General features: G+C 40.0%; 1 protein-coding gene and 1 long non-coding RNA gene across 4 annotated transcripts in view; both read right to left on the bottom strand.

Moving 5' to 3' along the window:
* Window positions 1-17,805, bottom strand: part of LOC309477880 (uncharacterized protein) — a 70,848-nt gene that overhangs the window by 41,641 nt on the left and 11,402 nt on the right. The window lies entirely within an intron of this gene.
* Window positions 1,044-4,861, bottom strand: LOC309478465. 2 transcript variants are annotated; one of them, XR_014198995.1, is made up of 4 exons: window positions 4,796-4,861; window positions 4,083-4,148; window positions 1,292-1,514; window positions 1,044-1,141 (listed from the first exon to the last, which is right to left on the bottom strand). It is a non-coding gene; the product is annotated as an uncharacterized lncRNA (long non-coding RNA). The 2 variants fall into 2 exon arrangements; XR_014198996.1 differs by lacking the exon at window positions 1,044-1,141 and having other exon boundaries at window positions 1,199-1,514.

Raw genomic sequence — 17,805 nt, 5'->3', positions numbered from 1 at the left:
TCTTTGTTTTTCCACCGCCAAAGCACCAGCTCCGAACCAGTAAAACTGGTTCTTAAGTAGCACCAAATCATTGCAGGGTCTAGAACGGAGCCAAGAAAGAACCGCTTGCGTCAGAGGCTGGGGGCGGGGTTACCGTGGCCAACAAGACTGAAGAGAAACTTGTGACCGCCATTTTTAAATAGCAGCTAGTCGAGCTAATAGCAGCTCGATTATAATATCCGTCTATGTAAGTTACGGCGAGCTGCACGAACGCGTTGGATTCGCCGTGTTTGGATGCCGATTTATTTTCGCAAACCCATGAGCATCCATAGTAACGCAACGTCTATTATTGTTGATGCTTTGTTCGAGATGCATCGGAGCAGCGTGGACCGATCAGAGCTGCGGGAGTGTTTGGAGATCATACGACTCCTTGTGCTTTTTGATCGCTTTCGCAGTGCTTTGATTTCATGTGCTGATCGTTCTGCGAGAAGCCGATACATCTCGAACAAGTCTGGTGTGTTTGTGTTTGGCGCTGCCGCACTAGCGTTGCTGTGCAACATGATACGTATGCAGTGACGTAAGATATAGCTCTGTTGTGGCTCTCTGGCCGGTGGAAACGCAAACCGGTTCTTAGTAAGCTCGTCAGTCGAACCAACTCCGAACTGGCAATAGCTCTGGCTCTGAACCAGCACCCGGTTCTTGTTGGTGGAAAAGGGGTAAGAGTGGTCTCAGAAATTCCTCTCTCAGCTTCTTCAGGATTGCAGTCCTAAGCCAAAACAAAAGACAAACAATCAAATAATAATTAACACCTTGTTTAGTTTCACTGAAATATTGGTAACATACAGGCTGGCAATAGGTTTAGGTAATTACAAAAAGTACATAATATACAAACCTCAATTTCTTATATATATATATATATATATATATATAATAATAAAATATAAAAAAAAACACTGATTATAGTATATTTTAAATATATATGTATATATTTTATATGATTATATATTTTATATACAATATCTGTAATTAGTTATAAATAAATCAAATGCAGTTTACCACACCATGTCTGTAATTGCCATAATGTTCTTCTGTCCAGAAGCACCACCTTTGCTGCTGCAAAGCTTGTGTAGATAACAGTGTATCTGTCCAGCTGCGCCAAGAACTTTGACAGAATTGGCAATTTATGAATTCTAAAAAAAAAACAATATTAAAAAAAAAAGAGAGAAATAAAGATGGCCATGAAATATGCCTACTGTGGAGGAATTCATTGTAATTTACTATTTATTCTTGTGTAAATATCAATAACACTTACTTCATTTACTGTGAACAGTGCAGGCCACCTGGTTTGTAAATCAGACACCAATTGTCCTAAAAGTGCAAGTACAAGTCAATTACTATATATTACTATACACAAGGATGCCTGAACCTCACCCCAAAATGTCCATGTTTAAGCTTAGAATGTTTCAATAACTCATACCTACAGGATCATTCTGTGCCACACACTTTACATTGCCACATTTCCAAAACTCACATATCTGAAATTCAAAAAGAGAGGAAAAACAACAGACATCACACTTTTGCAAAGCAATTAACCCTTTAAGACCGACGGGAGCGCCGGCGCTCCCGTTTGCGTGTGTCTGTTTAAGAGCCTATAGACCCCTTTTGCGCCGACGTCACAGTTACGTCACAGCGTTAGCTGGAGGCAAAACAAACGGAAAACTGGAGGCGGCCAATACAAACCAGCACAGATTCGGCTACATAATAAGGAGTTTAAATTATTATTATTGTTATTAAATGTCCTCTTGTTGTGTTGTTGGGTGCAAGAATCGACGGAGTACAGGCTCCAATTTGAAATTTTATCACATAATGTTTTCTAAATTATTGTGATTATTTGTGAATCATCTATGATTGTATACATTGTTTTGATTGATTGTGACTAGACTTTTTGAAGAACCTGTTAAGAAAGTGTAATCAAATACATAGTTAAAAAATGAATATGCTGTATCTGTAATTTTTATTTCTAGAAAATATTCACATCATTAAAATTGCACCGTAATGTCACTCTTTACATTGTCGTCTTCTGTCTGGCCATGGCGCTGGCTGGGCAGAACTGCGGATCATAGGCTACCACACAAGTCTTGTACGTGACCGTTTAGTACAGTTATAGGCATCTAAATATGTATATGCCCTCAGTTTCTCTTTACCCTCGGTTTCTCTATCAGGTAGGTGTAGAAGTCAGGCCACTCAACCGAAGGTAGCGTTGACGTTAATCCTGTCAGATCGTCCATCCATTGAATGAGCGTGTATGCCGGGTCAGCCAATCTGGGATGTCCATTAAAATTAACTTTTGTAAATAACAATCGCGTTACTGGACAGTGAGTGACCTTGCACATTAAGATAAAATGGGATTTTCTCCAGTCATTGTTAAAAAACAAGCTAACAAAACTTGCACACTAACGTTAGTGAAGCGACCAGAGGGATCGTTCTGCCTCCACCTAAGCTCCGCCCACAAAAAAACGTCACCATGTTTACCAACTGAAAAGGGGCCTATAGAAACTGAAACCAAATCGCTAGCTCAATAATTCTTTTTGCATACAAAACCAGAGATGTAACATGTTCAGATCAAGCCTCCAACATGCTCCTGTTGCGTTGTTTTCACCCTCTAATGAGTCTGTACAAATTGCGTAATATGCGTTTACAAAAAAACACACAAAAATGCATTGCACGTCTTTGCACACATGTTCTGTAGATCTGCGATTGATAGTTACATGCTCATTGACGTATCACGTTCTGTGCACTATGACCCCAAAGGTTGTCACATGTTGTGACGTCACAAGCTGCGTCATTTGACCATGCGTTTGACTCCCATTTGCTGTACCGGTATGTTTCTTTCTTTTCGTTATTGTCTTTTTATCATTGCTTCATTTTATCATTTATTTCTACTTTACACACTCACAAATACACTTTTACAAATGCAAGCACATTCACACACACACACACACACACGCGCGCACGTAACATTATGTCTAGTCTAAACGAAAGTACACGGACGCGGCAATTTTGGCAATACTAATTGCGTCCGATGAAGATGAACTCTCCGTCTGCTCATCGGCTCCAGATTCCGTTTCAAGGACGAAGCCGACTTTCTTGAAGGAATAGATCCGTCCCAGGAAGAAAGCCAGGTGTGCAGCCAAAGAAAGAAATGACGTGCAGTGCATTTTTGTGTTTTTTTTTTTTGTTTGTTTGTTTTTCTTTTGTTTTTGTAAACGCATATTACGCAATTTGTACAGACTCAAATGAGTGTATCTTAGAAACTAATTTATGTAAACAGTTCCAATAAATTCTGTATAGTTTTAAATTGTTTTATCAGGAAAAAAGCCAGGTATGCAGCCAAAGAAAGAAATGATGTGCAATGCATTTTTGTGTTTTTTGTTTGTTTGTTTGTTTGTTTTACATTTACATTTACATTTATTCATTTAGCTGACGCTTTTATCCAGAGCGACTTACAATTGCTATATATGTCAGAGGTCGCACGCCTCTGGAGCAACTAGGGGTTAAGTGTCTTGCTCAGGGACACATTGGTGTCTCACAGTGGATTCGAACCCGGGTCTCTCACACCAAAGGCATGTGTCTTATCCACTGCGCCACCACCACCCCGTTTTTCTTTTGTATTTGTAAACGCATATTACGCAATTTGTACAGACCTATAAATGAGTATATCTTAGAAACTAATTTATGTAAACAGTTCAAATCAATTCTGTATAGTTTTAAATTGTTTTATGCACGTTTTTCACATTGACAAGTTTGAGGTTGGCATTTATCAAATTTCTGTATTGAATAAAATATATAGAAAAAAATATGATTTTTTTTTTCTTTTGTTTATTGCACTTTTGAGATATTTATCTAGTTACTATTGATTTATTACAAATATAGCTTTCAAATTGAGAGAGTAAGGATTATTTTGATGTATGGCATATGAAAATGCTCAAAAGAATGACAGCACAGCATGTAAAAATACAAAGATATACTCTGGCAGAACTGTTCTATGGTAGGTCATAAAGGGTTAAACGTCAAGTATAAATTATTAAAAAAAAAACACATACCGTAATTGGGTGATTGTGCCAAACCAGAGCCAGAAATGTTGGAATAGTGTCACATCGATGAGGACTCTGAAATAGCAAAGACATACAGTTTTATTTTTTTGTAATGAAACTACAACTCAGCATGGAAAAAAATAAGCATTTTCCACTTAATTGAATCGTATAAATATAAACCTTTGCATGTGGATAACTTTCATATACAGTCGATTAAGTTTGTGCAACGGTTTGGCATGTTCAAAGGATTTTTCAAGCAAAGTAAAATTTAGGCCTAACTTACGTCGAGATGAATAAGTTACACGTTGTTATTAAAAATGACGCACATATTGTCATTCGACCGTAGGCCTATAAATGAACAAAGTTACAGATATTTTTTAAGATATTTGTTTTAACGAGAAATCCTATACAATTTTACCTGAAAACCTTAATTTGGGCCTACGTTCGATTGACTTTGTTTGTGCAACGCAAATATCATACGCGTAATCTGCCTAAATGCAAAAATGATGAACATACAGGTAACAGTTAGTCAGTCGACAAAAAATCTTACAAAAGATAATTTAACGTTACTCTTTATATAACTGGAAAGGCCGAAAAGGTTCATTCGTCTGAAGTGCAGTCACGGCAAAACTAAGATATTAATTAAATCAGATCCATCACATTTATAAAATAATAGTTGATGTTGAAGTCTAAATCATTTATAAATATAGAAAATAACTTACCTTGTTGAATATTCGACATCTGTTAAAGCAAATCGCTGACGCTGAATCTTGTATCGCACCTCCAAGCTCAACGACTGTTGCCGCCTGCGCTTTCACAATGTTTTTTTTTATTTTTTTATATTTTTTTTACTCTAGTGCGCATGCGCCACATCTGAATCTGCTCCTTACGGCAACAAATCAAGTATAGTGTATGTAATTTGATCAGTTTGGACTTGGATCCATTACATTCATGTTGTGTAAGAGTAATTCGCAACAATAATGATTATTTTATAAATTTTTTAATATATTTTAGTTAAATTGTTTGCTTAAAGTCAATTAGTGGCAAGAATCATTTTTAAGTCATCTCTTCTCTTCCCTCTCTCTTTCTCTCACAGTTTTTCACAGATAGTTCACTGTTGCACACGAACAGCCATTCGGTTATACACTTTTTTTGAACAACATGTCTTGCAGCCATCAAAGATGCTTATCCATCAAACTGAGCATGTCCACCATGCCCTCCTGTTTCAGAGAAACAGAACCCTTAAGCCCCTTAGGTGAGAATTCGGTTGTTAAGTCGTGACGTAACCAATACTCTTTCCGGGTCCAAAGTCATGGTCCTCTCTACCTACCTACCGCTTTCGCTGGTGTTTTGGTTATTATTGAGTGTTTTTACAATGCCGCAGTGCTGTGTCCCGTGTCCCGAGCTAACTCACTTCAACCTCGTAAATCTTCTTTTTCATTGAGGACTCTACCCTTAATTATGCCACCTGAGTGATGAGCTACACTAACCACTCTGTTGGTGTTAAAGGAATTTAAACCCTTTTTGACCGCCAAGGGTACCTCACTAAGAAGGACGTGATCGTAAATAAATTGACAGGTTCCACCGTTGTTATTTCTGGACCGCTTGGACCCAAAACGTCACGTGTGACGTCAGACTTAACAATCGGATGAGCTCATCACAGCCCTCCGCGCAGGGAGGTGGTGGGCAATAATGGAGGTAGAGGATCGTTTACGCTCATCATTTGAGAAGAACGGGTGTGGGCTCACTTCAGGCCAGTGGGGAATAGTGGAGGCCCCACAAGGAGCCACTGCTAGGTACCAGCAGGGAGAGCCTGTGCCTGCCCAGTCCCCTGCGGGAGCACCCATGCCAGACGACTCCCCACAGGGAATACCTGTACCTAAAGCATTAGTGACCACTGTGTCCTCTGAGGAAGCACCTGTGCCTGCCTTGTCATCTGAGGAAGCACCCATGTATGCAGGATCCCCTGAGGAAGCACCAGTACCTGCCAGGTCCCCATTCAGGAGAAAAGTGAGGATCCCATATAACGTGCCCACCACGTCTCCAGAGGAAGTACCTGTGCCCAACTCATCCCAAGAGGAAGCACCTGTGCCCACAGCCTCCCCAGAGGAAACCCCAGTGCCCACCACATCCTCTGAGGAAGCACCTGTACCTGCCTCGTCCCAAGAGGAAGCACCCATGTCCACTGCCTCCCCAAGAAGCACATTTAATTCACTAGTAACTGACTTTAAACACATTGAAGAAGAGAAGGCTGAGTTCAGAAGAAAGCTCCAGACCTGGTTTCCTGGCATTGAAGGCAAGAACATCAGCGAGGTCCAAAACAACAAAAGATAGTTTTCTCTTAGATTATTAGTAGTGCTGTCAGTTAAATGCGTAATTAACGGCGTAATACCCAGACAAAAGATTCTCAATTGTGTCATATTTGCTCTGTCTTTTTCTTCAATAGATCTATGCAACTGTACGTTGGATGAATCATGCATAAACCTGGAAAAAAAATGTGTTTGAATTTTGCCACGGTTCTTTTTAAAAATGTTCTTCACCAGATCTGTAACCAACAACAGTTTTATGAGAAAATGAGAATTCATCAGCCATGACGGCCGCCTCATACACAGTGTCAGGTTTACGCTCACTAATGTAAGTTGCAATACGATCTGAAATGGAACTCTTGAATTGTTCAAGCACCATTAATTATTTTAAATCGTCAAGTGTTTTTACATCAGAAGCTACACACCAACGATTAAAATAGACCGAAATATCGTGTACAAAGTCAACATATGTCTGCTTTTCACTTTTCTTCCAGGACCTAAATCTTTGTCTATAGGCCTCTGGAACCAGTTCAAAAGCCTCGAATTTAGTGATCTTAAAGAGCGCGATGGATTGTAGGGCGATAGAAGTTCCGTTAAATACCCAGGAGCTAAACCATTTAGGGCTTTATAAGTCAGTAGTAGTAATACTTTGTAATTGATACGGAACTTAATAGGTAACCAGTGTAGAGATGATAGAATTGGTGTTATAGGATCATATTTTCTTGACCATACAAATATACATACTGTATATTTATCACTTAAAAAATGAAGCGTCCATATTTATCACACTAACAAACTACGAACAAATCTTTATGAAATAACAATTGGCCGGACGACACAAACAAACTACAAACGAATCTTTATCAAATAACAATTGGCTGGACGAGCCCCCATATTTGTCATGACCGGCTCAAAGCCGTGACAAATAAGTGGAGGACATAGTAAAGGTTGGTAAAGTTGCAACAAATATTTATTAATATAAGTAGAAAAATATGTCAAACGAGAATCAATTACAAAATAACTAACAATTTCTGTCTGACAAACAATGTTAAAGTGTCAGACAGAACCAAGCTCAAAGTTAATACAAAGGAGAACATAAACAAACAAAACAGAAACCAAACACAAAACGAACGGGAGCAAACAAGTCTCACAACGTCTTTCAGCTCTGGAGTTCTCCGAAGCACACTCATCATTCTCAAAGCCTAAGCTTATATACAGGTGCACATCAGTCTCCCGATGACCCTGCACAGGTGTACATCATTCTCCTGATGGGTCTCCCAGCCAGACCCACCGGTCGACAACAGCAGGAACAACCGGAGACTCGTCACAAGATAGTCCAGGCGCAGGTCCTTCATCAGATCTGGATACGGCCTGGATCCGGCGGACTGCGGTAAACCTCGGGATAAACAGAGAGACTAATATTAGCGTAGACGCCATTCTTCTTATGATGAAACGAGTACATCAGGATTTATGGGAAGTGTTCCCGGTTCCAGCTGATCTAATCTATGCAGCCTAACATTGAATTATAGAAGTCTATAATGTGTAATGTGTATGCTAGGTCAAAGAGATGTGTTTTTAGTCTAGCTTTGAACTGACAGAGTGTGTCTGCTTCCCGGACAATGTTAGGAAGCCTGTTCCAAAGTTTTGCCGCTAAATAGCAAAAGGATCTACCGCCAGCAGTCGATTTTGATATTCTAGGTATTATCAACTGGCCGGAATGTTGAGATCGCAGTAGACGTGAAGGACTATAATGCGTTAAGAGCTCGCTCAAGTACTACGGAGCTAAACCATTTAGTGCTTTGTAAGTAATCAGCAATATTTTAAAATGTATTCGATGTTTAATAGGGAGCCAATGCAGTGTTGACAGAACCGGGCTAATATGGTCATACTGCCTGGTTCTGGTAAGAACTCGAGCTGCTGCGTTTTGGACCAGCTGTAGTTTGTTTATTAAGCGTGCAGGGCAACCACCCATAATAGCATTACAATAATCTAGCCTTGAGGTCATGAACGCATGAACTAATTGTTCTGCATTTGTCAAAGAGAGCATATGACGTAATTTAGATATATTTTTAAGATGGAAAAATTTGGTTTTACAGATACTAGACACGTGACTTTCAAATGAAAGATTGGTATCAAAGAGCACACCCAGGTTCCTAACCGACGACGAAGACTTAACAGAGCAGCCATCAAGTGTTAGACAGTATTCTAGGTTATTACGTGAGGATGTTTTTTGTCCAATAATTAGAATCTTTGTTTTTTCAGAATTTAGTAGTAGGAAATTACTAGTCATCCAATTTTTCATATCAGCTATGCATTCCGTTAATTTAGTGAATTGGTAGTTTTCGTTAGGTTGTGAAGAAATATAGAGCTGAGTATCATCAGCATAACAATGAAAGCTAATTCCATGCTTCCTAATGATATCTCCTAATGGTAGCATGTACAGAGTAAACAGCAGTGGTCCTAGTACTGAGCCTTGTGGTACGCCATACTGAACTTGTGATCGATAAGACAACTGCTAAATATAACTTGATCAACATCACACATTAACCTGACATCGCTAGCTTCAATCTAAATCTTTATTGCTAGCACAACACGCTTGAAATTCACTAGCCTGTTAGAATAGGCTACCATCCGTGCACTCTATTTATTATTTATTCTCTAGCACGCCCGCGCCTTCTGTTCGCTTTTTATTTATTTATTTATTCTCTAGCACGCCCGCGCCTTCTGTTCGCTTTCTATTTATTTATTTATTCTCTAGCGCGCTCGCACCTTCCGTGCGCTCTTTATTTATTTTTTTTTATTTTTTATTTTTTTTATCTCGCACCTTTTACGAGTTCATCAAAAAACTTTGGTGAGTATCAGTCAACAAACACAGTGAGTCATGTCATCTTCTCCTCTTATTGTCACCTGCACCTCATGTAACATGTATAGCATAGCCTTCTCTGCCAGAGATAGTAAAGCTGACGGGGAAGATTTCAGAGCTAGAGACACGCATCCAAACTTGAATCGAGGTTAATTGTAAGAGTGCAAGGGCTTTAGATACTACTTTGGATGTGACTAGCTTAGTGAACTCTGTACATTGTTCGGCCCCGTGCAGCAGGGCAATTGGGTGACGGTGAGGCGCTGTAGTCGCGGGACAAAACACCGCTCTTCCGTTACGATTACAACATCAAACAGATTCTCCCCCCACAGTGAAACACCCACTGAGAATCCTGTTGATTGTGCCCTAGTTATTGGCGGTTCTATTACACGGAACGTGAAAATAGAGCCACCAGCCACCATAGACACATGTTTGCCGGGAGCCAGAGCGCCTGACATCAGAGCAAATTTAAAAGTGCTGGCTAATGCTAATCGTAAATTCTCTAAAATTATTATTCACGTCGGCACTAATGATGTTAGGCTCCGCCAGTCGGAGATCACTAAAATTAACATTAAAGAGGTGTGTGAACTTGCAAGTACGATGTCAGGCACTGTAATTTGCTCTGGCCCCCTTCCTGTTCGCAGGAGTGATGAGATAGTTAGTAGACTGTCCTCCCTCAATGGCTGGCTGTCTGATTGGTGTCCGCGTAATAATATAGAATTCATTGACAATTGGACAAGTTTTTGGGGCAGACCTGACCTGTTGAAAAGAGATGGTATTCATCCCTCCTGGGATGGTGCTGCTCTTCTCTCTAGTAATATGGCACATAGTCTTAGAGCTCAAACATGAATTGGGGCTCAGGTCAGGAAGCAGACAGACTGGCTAAACCGACCGTCTGCCAGCCGTCTCACGTCACCAAGGTCAAATAAATCCCATCACATAGAGCCTCTTTCACCTAGATATCATCATATAGAGACTTGTGAATTGATGTTCAACAAATAAAAAACAGATATAAAACAAATGAGCAAATGATAAAGCTTGGGTAGCTGAATATTAGATCCCTTACTTCAAAAGCACTTATTGTTAATGATATGATTACAGATTATAACCTAGGTGTGCTGTGTTTGACAGAAACCTGGCTAAAACCAAACGATTACATTACTTTAAATGAGTCCACCCCGCAAGATTACAGTTATAAACATGAACCTCGTCTGAAAGGCAAAGGGGGAGGTGTTGCTGTTATTTATAGTAATATTTTTGGAATTACTAAGAAGTCTAGTTTCAAATATAATTCTTTTGAAGTGTTGGTGCTTAAAGGGATACTTCAGGATTTAGCATTAAGCTTTGTATTAGTAGAAAACCAGTAGTATTTTCGAATTACCGTGCTTTCCACCCTCATATCCCCCTGAGACGAGAGATTTATGTATTTTTTTGTCTGGAAAAAATCCTCCGATGACGCAAAAATCGTCATTTTGCGTCATCTGAGGATTTTTTTGGCCAGAGGCTAAAGACTACAGCCAGTAGTAGGGGCTGTCCCGCATGTGTTCAACCCGCCCATAGAGGGTGGGATCTCACTCACAGAATGTACACATAGTGTCAGCCATCTTTTTTTGGAAGCTAAGCTAGCAGGCTCTTGTTCTGTGGAGAAAGCTGAGTAGTAGGAGAAAGCTGAGTAGTTACCATCCTCTTTTTCCTGGACATGTCCGGCCGTCGAGATCGTCCAAAATGTCCGGGATTCGGCTTTTGCTTTCTGCAGTCGCCATTCATTGTTTACATGCACACCTTTTGTTTCAATCTAACTGAATTAATTCCGATTGGTGAATCTGGATGTAGTGTTTACATGAACGCTAAACAAGTGATCGGTTGATGTGCGTTTTAACATTGCTAAGAAAATTCCCACTCCTCCGTGAGAGATACGAGACCAGTGCGTCTCAGTAATCACGCCACTGGCCTCTCATCGTTCTCCCGCGCCCCTCAGCCTCGTCCTGCTCGCCACAGTAAACATAATGAATGGCGACTGTAGAACGCATAAGCCAAATCCCGGACATTTTGGGCGATCTCGAAATCCCGGGCAGACTCGTCATCACGGAGACTCACTAGTAGCCTAGCCTTGTTGTTTTCAACTGCGCTCTCTTACCGGTAGGCGTGGCTTGGGAGTGGCCTCCTAGGGCAGCGAAGCAAGTGCATTCTGGGAGTTGTTGTCTTTCATCCACATAAGCCAAAAATCTATTTTCTGGCTTTTCTCAGTCTAGAAAGCTCCAAATTCAAAAAATAATTTCACATTTCTTCTACATAAATGACCCATTTTAAATACAATTCATCTTTCCAGAGGTGAAGTATCCCTTTAATATAGCAATATATAGGCCTAGTGTAAATGATAAATCACGTTTGAGATTTGTGCTGGCTACTGTATACAGGCCACCAGGGCACCATACAGACTTTATCAAAGAATTTGCTGACTTTCTATCAGAGTTATAGTATATATTAGTACTGGCTGCTGATAAAGTCATAATTGTTGGTGATTTTAATATACATATAGATAACGAAAAAGATGCATTGGGATTGGCATTTAAAGACATTCTTAACTCTATTGGATGGAGTTAGACAACACGTGTCAGGACCTACTCATTGTTGTAATCATACCCTAGATCTAATATTATCACACGGAATCAGTGTTGATGCCGTTGAAATTCTGCAGCAGAGCGATGACATCTCAGATCATTATCTAGTCTCGTGTAAACTTCATTTAGCCAAGGCTGCAAAGCCGACTCCGTGTTACAAATATGTTAGACCTATCACTTCTGCCACTAAAGATTGCTTTATTAATAATCTTCCTGATCAGTTTCATCATCTCAGCATCCCAGACAGCTTAGAAGAACTCGATATTGTGACAGAACTCTCTCTTTTCCAGCACTTTAGACACAGTTGCTCCGTTGCGCTTAAAGAAGTTTAAAGAAAATAGTCCAACGCCGTGGTACAACGAGCACACTCGGGGCCTTAAGAGAGCAGCCAGAAAAATGGAGCGCAACTGGAAGAAAACTAAACTAGAGGTATTTCGCATTTCATGGAAGGAGAGCTCGATTGCATACAGAGAGGCCTTAAAAGCCTCTCTTATTTTTCAACCCTATTAGAAGAAAATAAACAAAACCCTAGATATTTATTTGAAACAGTGGCTAAACTAACGAAAAATAAAGCTTCAAGCCCAGAAGTTTCCAAGCAGCACAGCAGTAATGACTTCTTCACTTACAAGATTGATAATATCAGGAAAAAAATTATAACTATGCAACCGTCTACTACAGTATCGCATCAGGCAGTGCATTGTAGTCTGCCTAAGGAAAAATTTGATTCATTCATTGCTATAGAAGAGGAAGAATTCGTTAAACTCATTAAATCATCTAAATCGACAACATGTACTGTATGTTAGACCCTATACCGACTAAGCTACTGAAAGACATGCTTCCAGAGGTCATAGATCCTCTTCTTAATATCATTAATTCATCTTTGTCATTAGGATACGTACCAAAAACTTTTAAGCTGGCTATGATTAAACCGCTTGTTAAAAAAATGCAACTTGATCGTACAGAATTAGTCAATTACAGGCCGATCTCGAATCTACCTTTTCTGTCAAAGATACTAGAAAAGGCGGTATCCTTACAACCATGTTCCTTTTTAGAAAGAAATGATATCTGTGAGGATTTTCAGTCAGGATTTAGACCGTACCATAGTACTGAGACAGCTCTCATTAGAGTTACAAATTGGATCAGATCGGAACCACGATCGGATGATAAGAGCAAATCATTTGTAACTCTAATGAGAGCTGTCTCAGTACTATGGTACGGTCTAAATCCTGACTGAAAATTCTCACAGATATTTCTTTCTAAAAAGGAACATGGTTGTAAGGATACCGCCTTTTCTAGTATCTTTGACAGAAAAGGTAGATTCGAGATCGGCCTGTAATTGACTAATTCTGTACGATCAAGTTGCATTTTTTTAACAAGCGGTTTAATCATAGCCAGCTTAAAAGTTTTTGGTACGTATCCTAATGACAAAGATGAATTAATGATATCAAGAAGAGGATCTATGACCTCTGGGAGCATCTCTTTCAGTAGCTTAGTCGGTATAGGGTCTAACATACATGTTGTCGATTTAGATGATTTAAAGAGTTTAACGAATTCTTCCTCTTCTATAGCAATGAATGAATAAAATTTTTCCTTAGGGACACTACAATGCACTGCCTGATGCGATACTGAAGTAGACGGTTGCATAGTTATAATTTTCTCCCTGATATTATCAATCTTGTAAGTTAATAAGTCATTACTGCTGTGCTGCTTGGAAACTTCTGGGCTTGAAGCTTTATTTTTCGTTAGTTTAGCCACTGTTTCAAATAAATACCTAGGGTTTTGTTTATTTTCTTCTAATAGGGTTGAAAAATAAGCAGATCTAGCAGCTTTTAAGGCCTCTCTGTATGCAATCGAGCTCTCTTTCCATGAAATGCGAAATACCTCTAGTTTAGTTTTCTTCCAGTTGCGCTCCATTTTTCTGGCTGCTCTCTTAAGGCCCCGAGTGTGCTCGTTGTACCACGGCGTTGGACTATTTTCTTTAATCTTCTTTAAGCGCAACGGAGCAACTGTGTCAAAAGTGCTGGAAAAGAGAGAGTTCTGTCACAACATCGAGTTCTCCTAAGCTATCTGGGATGCTGAGATGATGAAACTGATCAGGAAGATTATTATAAAGCAATCTTTAGTGGCAGAAGTGATAGGTCTAACATATTTGTAACACGGAGTCGGCTTTGCAGCCTTGGCTAAATGAAGTTTACACGAGACTAGATAATGATCTGAGATGTCATCGCTCTGCTGCAGAATTTCAACATCAACATTGATTCCGTGTGATAATATTAGATCTAGGGTATGATTACGACAATGAGCAGGTCCTGACACGTGTTGTCTCACTCCATCCAATAGAGTTAAGAATGTCTTTAAATGCCAATCCCAATGCATCTTTTTCGTTATCTACATGTATATTAAAATCACCAACAATTATGACTTTATCAGCAGCCTGTACTAATATATACTATAACTCTGATAGAAAGTCAGCAAATTCTTTGATAAAGTCTGTATGGTGCCCTGGTGGCCTGTATACAGTAGCCAGCACAAATCTCAAACGTGATTTATCATTTACACTAGGCCTATATATTGCTATATCAAAGGGATACTTCACCTCTGGAAAGATGAATTGTATTTAAAATGGGTCATTTATGTAGAAGAAATGTGAAATTATTTTTGAATTTGGAGCTTTCTAGACTGAGAAAAGCCAGAAAATTTATTTTTGGCTTATGTGGATGAAAGACAACAACTCCCAGAATGCACTTGCTTCGCTGCCCTAGGAGGCCACTCCCAAGCCACGCCTAACGGTAAGAGAGCGCAGTTTAAAACAACAAGGCTAGGCTACTAGTGAGTCTCCGTGATGACGAGTCTGCCCGGGATTTCGAGATTGTCCAAAATGTCCGGGATTTGGCTTATGCGTTCTACAGTCGCCATTCATTATGTTTACTGTGGCGAGCAGGACGAGGCTGAGGGGCGCGGGAGAACGATGAGAGGCCGGTGGCGTGATTACTGAGACGCACTGGTCTCGTAACTCTCACGGAGGAGTGGGAATTTTCTTAGCAATGTTAAAACGCACATCAACCGATCACTTGTTTAGCGTTCATGTAAACACTACATTCAGATTCACCAATCGGAATGAATTCAGTTAGATTGAAACAAAAGGTGTGCATGTAAACAATGAATGGCGACTGCAGAAAGCAAAAGCCGAATCCCGGACATTTTGGACGATCTCGATGGCCGGACATGTCCGGGAAAAAGAGGATGGTAACCCCTACTACTCAGCTTTCTCCTACTACTCAGCTTTCTCCACAGAACAAGAGCCTGCTAGCTTAGCTTCCAAAAAAGATGTCTGACACTATGTGTACATTCTGTGAGTGAGATCCCACCCTCTATGGGCGGGTTGAACACATGCGGGACAGCCCCTACTACTGGCTGTAGTCTTTAGCCTCTGGCCAAAAAAATCCTCAGATGACGCAAAATGACGATTTTTGCGTCATCGGAGGATTTTTTCCAGACAAAAAAATACATAAATCTCTCGTCTCAGGGGGATATGAGGGTGGAAAGCACGGTAATTCGAAAATACTACAGGTTTTCTACTAATACAAAGCTTAATGCTAAATCCTGAAGTATCCCTTTAAGCACCAACACTTCAAAAGAATTATATTTGAAACTAGACTTCTTAGAAATTCCAAAAATATTACTATAAATAACAGCAACAGCTCCCCCTTTGCCTTTCAGACGAGGTTCATGTTTATAACTGTAATCTTGCGGGGTGGACTCATTTAAAGTAATGTAATCGTTTGGTTTTAGCCAGGTTTCTGTCAAACACAGCACACCTAGGTTATAATCTGTAATCATATCATTAACAATAAGTGCTTTTGAAGTAAGGGATCTAATATTCAGCAACCCAAGCTTTATCATTTGCTCATTTGTTTTATATCTGTTTTTTATTTGTTGAACATCAATTACATTTTTACCCTTAGATGGGTTTGGAAGTTTTTTGTGTTTTCTAATTCGGGGAACAGACACAGTCTCTATATGATGATATCTAGGTGAAAGAGGCTCTATGTGATGGGATTTATCTGACCTTGGTGACGTGAGACGGCTGGCAGACGGTCGGTTTAGCCAGTCTGTCTGCTTCCTGACCTGAGCCCCAATTCATGTTTGAGCTCTAAGACTATGTGCCATGTCTATAATGTGTAATGTGTATGCTAGGTCAAAGAGATGTGTTTTTAGTCTAGCTTTGAACTGACAGAGTGTGTCTGCTTCCCGGACAATGTTAGGAAGCCTGTTCCAAAGTTTTGGTGCTAAATAGGAGAAGGATCTACCGCCAGCAGTCGATTTTGATATTCTAGGTATTATCAACTGGCCGGAATTTTGAGATCGCAGTAGACGTGAAGGACTATAATGCGTTAAGAGCTCGCTCAAGTATTGCGGGGCTAAGCCATTTAGTGCTTTGTAAGTAATCAGCAATATTTTAAAATGTATTCGATGTTTAATAGGGAGCCAATGCAGTGTTGACAGAACCGGGCTAATATGGTCATACTTCCTGGTTCTGGTAAGAACTCGAGCTGCTGCGTTTTGGACCAGCTGTAGTTTGTTTATTAAGCGTGCAGGGCAACCACCCATAATAGCATTACAATAATCTAGCCTTGAGGTCATGAACGCATGAACTAATTGTTCTGCATTTGTCAAAGAGAGCATATGACGTAATTTAGATATATTTTTAAGATGGAAAAATTTGGTTTTACAGATACTAGACACGTTACTTTCAAATGAAAGATTGGTATCAAAGAGCACACCCAGGTTCCTAACCGACGACGAAGACTTAACAGAGCAGCCATCAAGTGTTAGACAGTATTCTAGGTTATTACGTGAGGATGTTTTTTGTCCAATAATTAGAATCTCTGTTTTTTCAGAATTTAGTAGTAGGAAATTACTAGTCATCCAATTTTTCATATCAGCTATGCATTCCGTTAATTTAGTGAATTGGTAGTTTTCGTTAGGTTGTGAAGAAATATAGAGCTGAGTATCATCAGCATAACAATGAAAGCTAATTCCATGCTTCCTAATGATATCTCCTAATGGTAGCATGTACAGAGAGAACAGCAGTGGTCCTAGTACTGAGCCTTGTGGTACGCCATACTGAACTTGTGATCGATAAGACAACTGCTAAATATAACTTGATCAACATCACACATTAACCTGACATCGCTAGCTTCAATCTAAATCTTTATTGCTAGCACAACACGCTTGAAATTCACTAGCCTGTTAGAATAGGCTACCATCCGTGTGCTCTATTTATTATTTATTCTCTAGCACGCCTGCGCCTTCTGTTCGCTTTTTATTTATTTATTTATTCTCTAGCGCGCTCGCACCTTCCGTGCGCTCTTTATTAATTTTTTTTTTTTTTTTTTTCTCTCGCGCCTTTTACGAGTTCATCAAAAAACTTTGGTGAGTATCAGTCAACAAACACGGTGAGTCATGTCATCTTCTCCTCTTATTGTCACCTGCACCTCATGTAACATGTATAGCATAGCCTTCTCTGCCAGCACAGGATTTACATGTGATAAATGCAGGGAGATAGTAAAGCTGACGGGGAAGATTTCAGAACTAGAGACACGCATCCAAACTTTAATCGAGGTTAATTGTAAGAGTGCAAGGGCTTTAGATACTACTTTGGATGTGACTAGCTTAGTGAACTCTGTACATTGTTCGGCCCCGTGCAGCAGGGCAATTGGGTGACGGTGAGGCGCTGTAGTCGCGGGACAAAACACCGCTCTTCCGTTCCGATTACAACATCAAACAGATTCTCCCCCCACAGTGAAACACCCACTGAGAATCCTGAATGTGCCCTAGTTATTGGCGGTTCTATTACACGGAACGTGAAAATAGAGACACCAGCCACCATAGTCACATGTTTGCCGGGAGCCAGAGCGCCTGACATCAGAGCAAATTTAAAA

Source organism: Leuciscus leuciscus (genome assembly GCF_965113295.1).
Source record: "Leuciscus leuciscus genome assembly, chromosome: 16".
Taxonomy (NCBI): domain Eukaryota; kingdom Metazoa; phylum Chordata; class Actinopteri; order Cypriniformes; family Leuciscidae; genus Leuciscus; species Leuciscus leuciscus.
The sequence above is the reverse complement of the archived record's forward strand: the minus strand, read 5'-3'. Positions and strand labels throughout refer to the sequence as shown.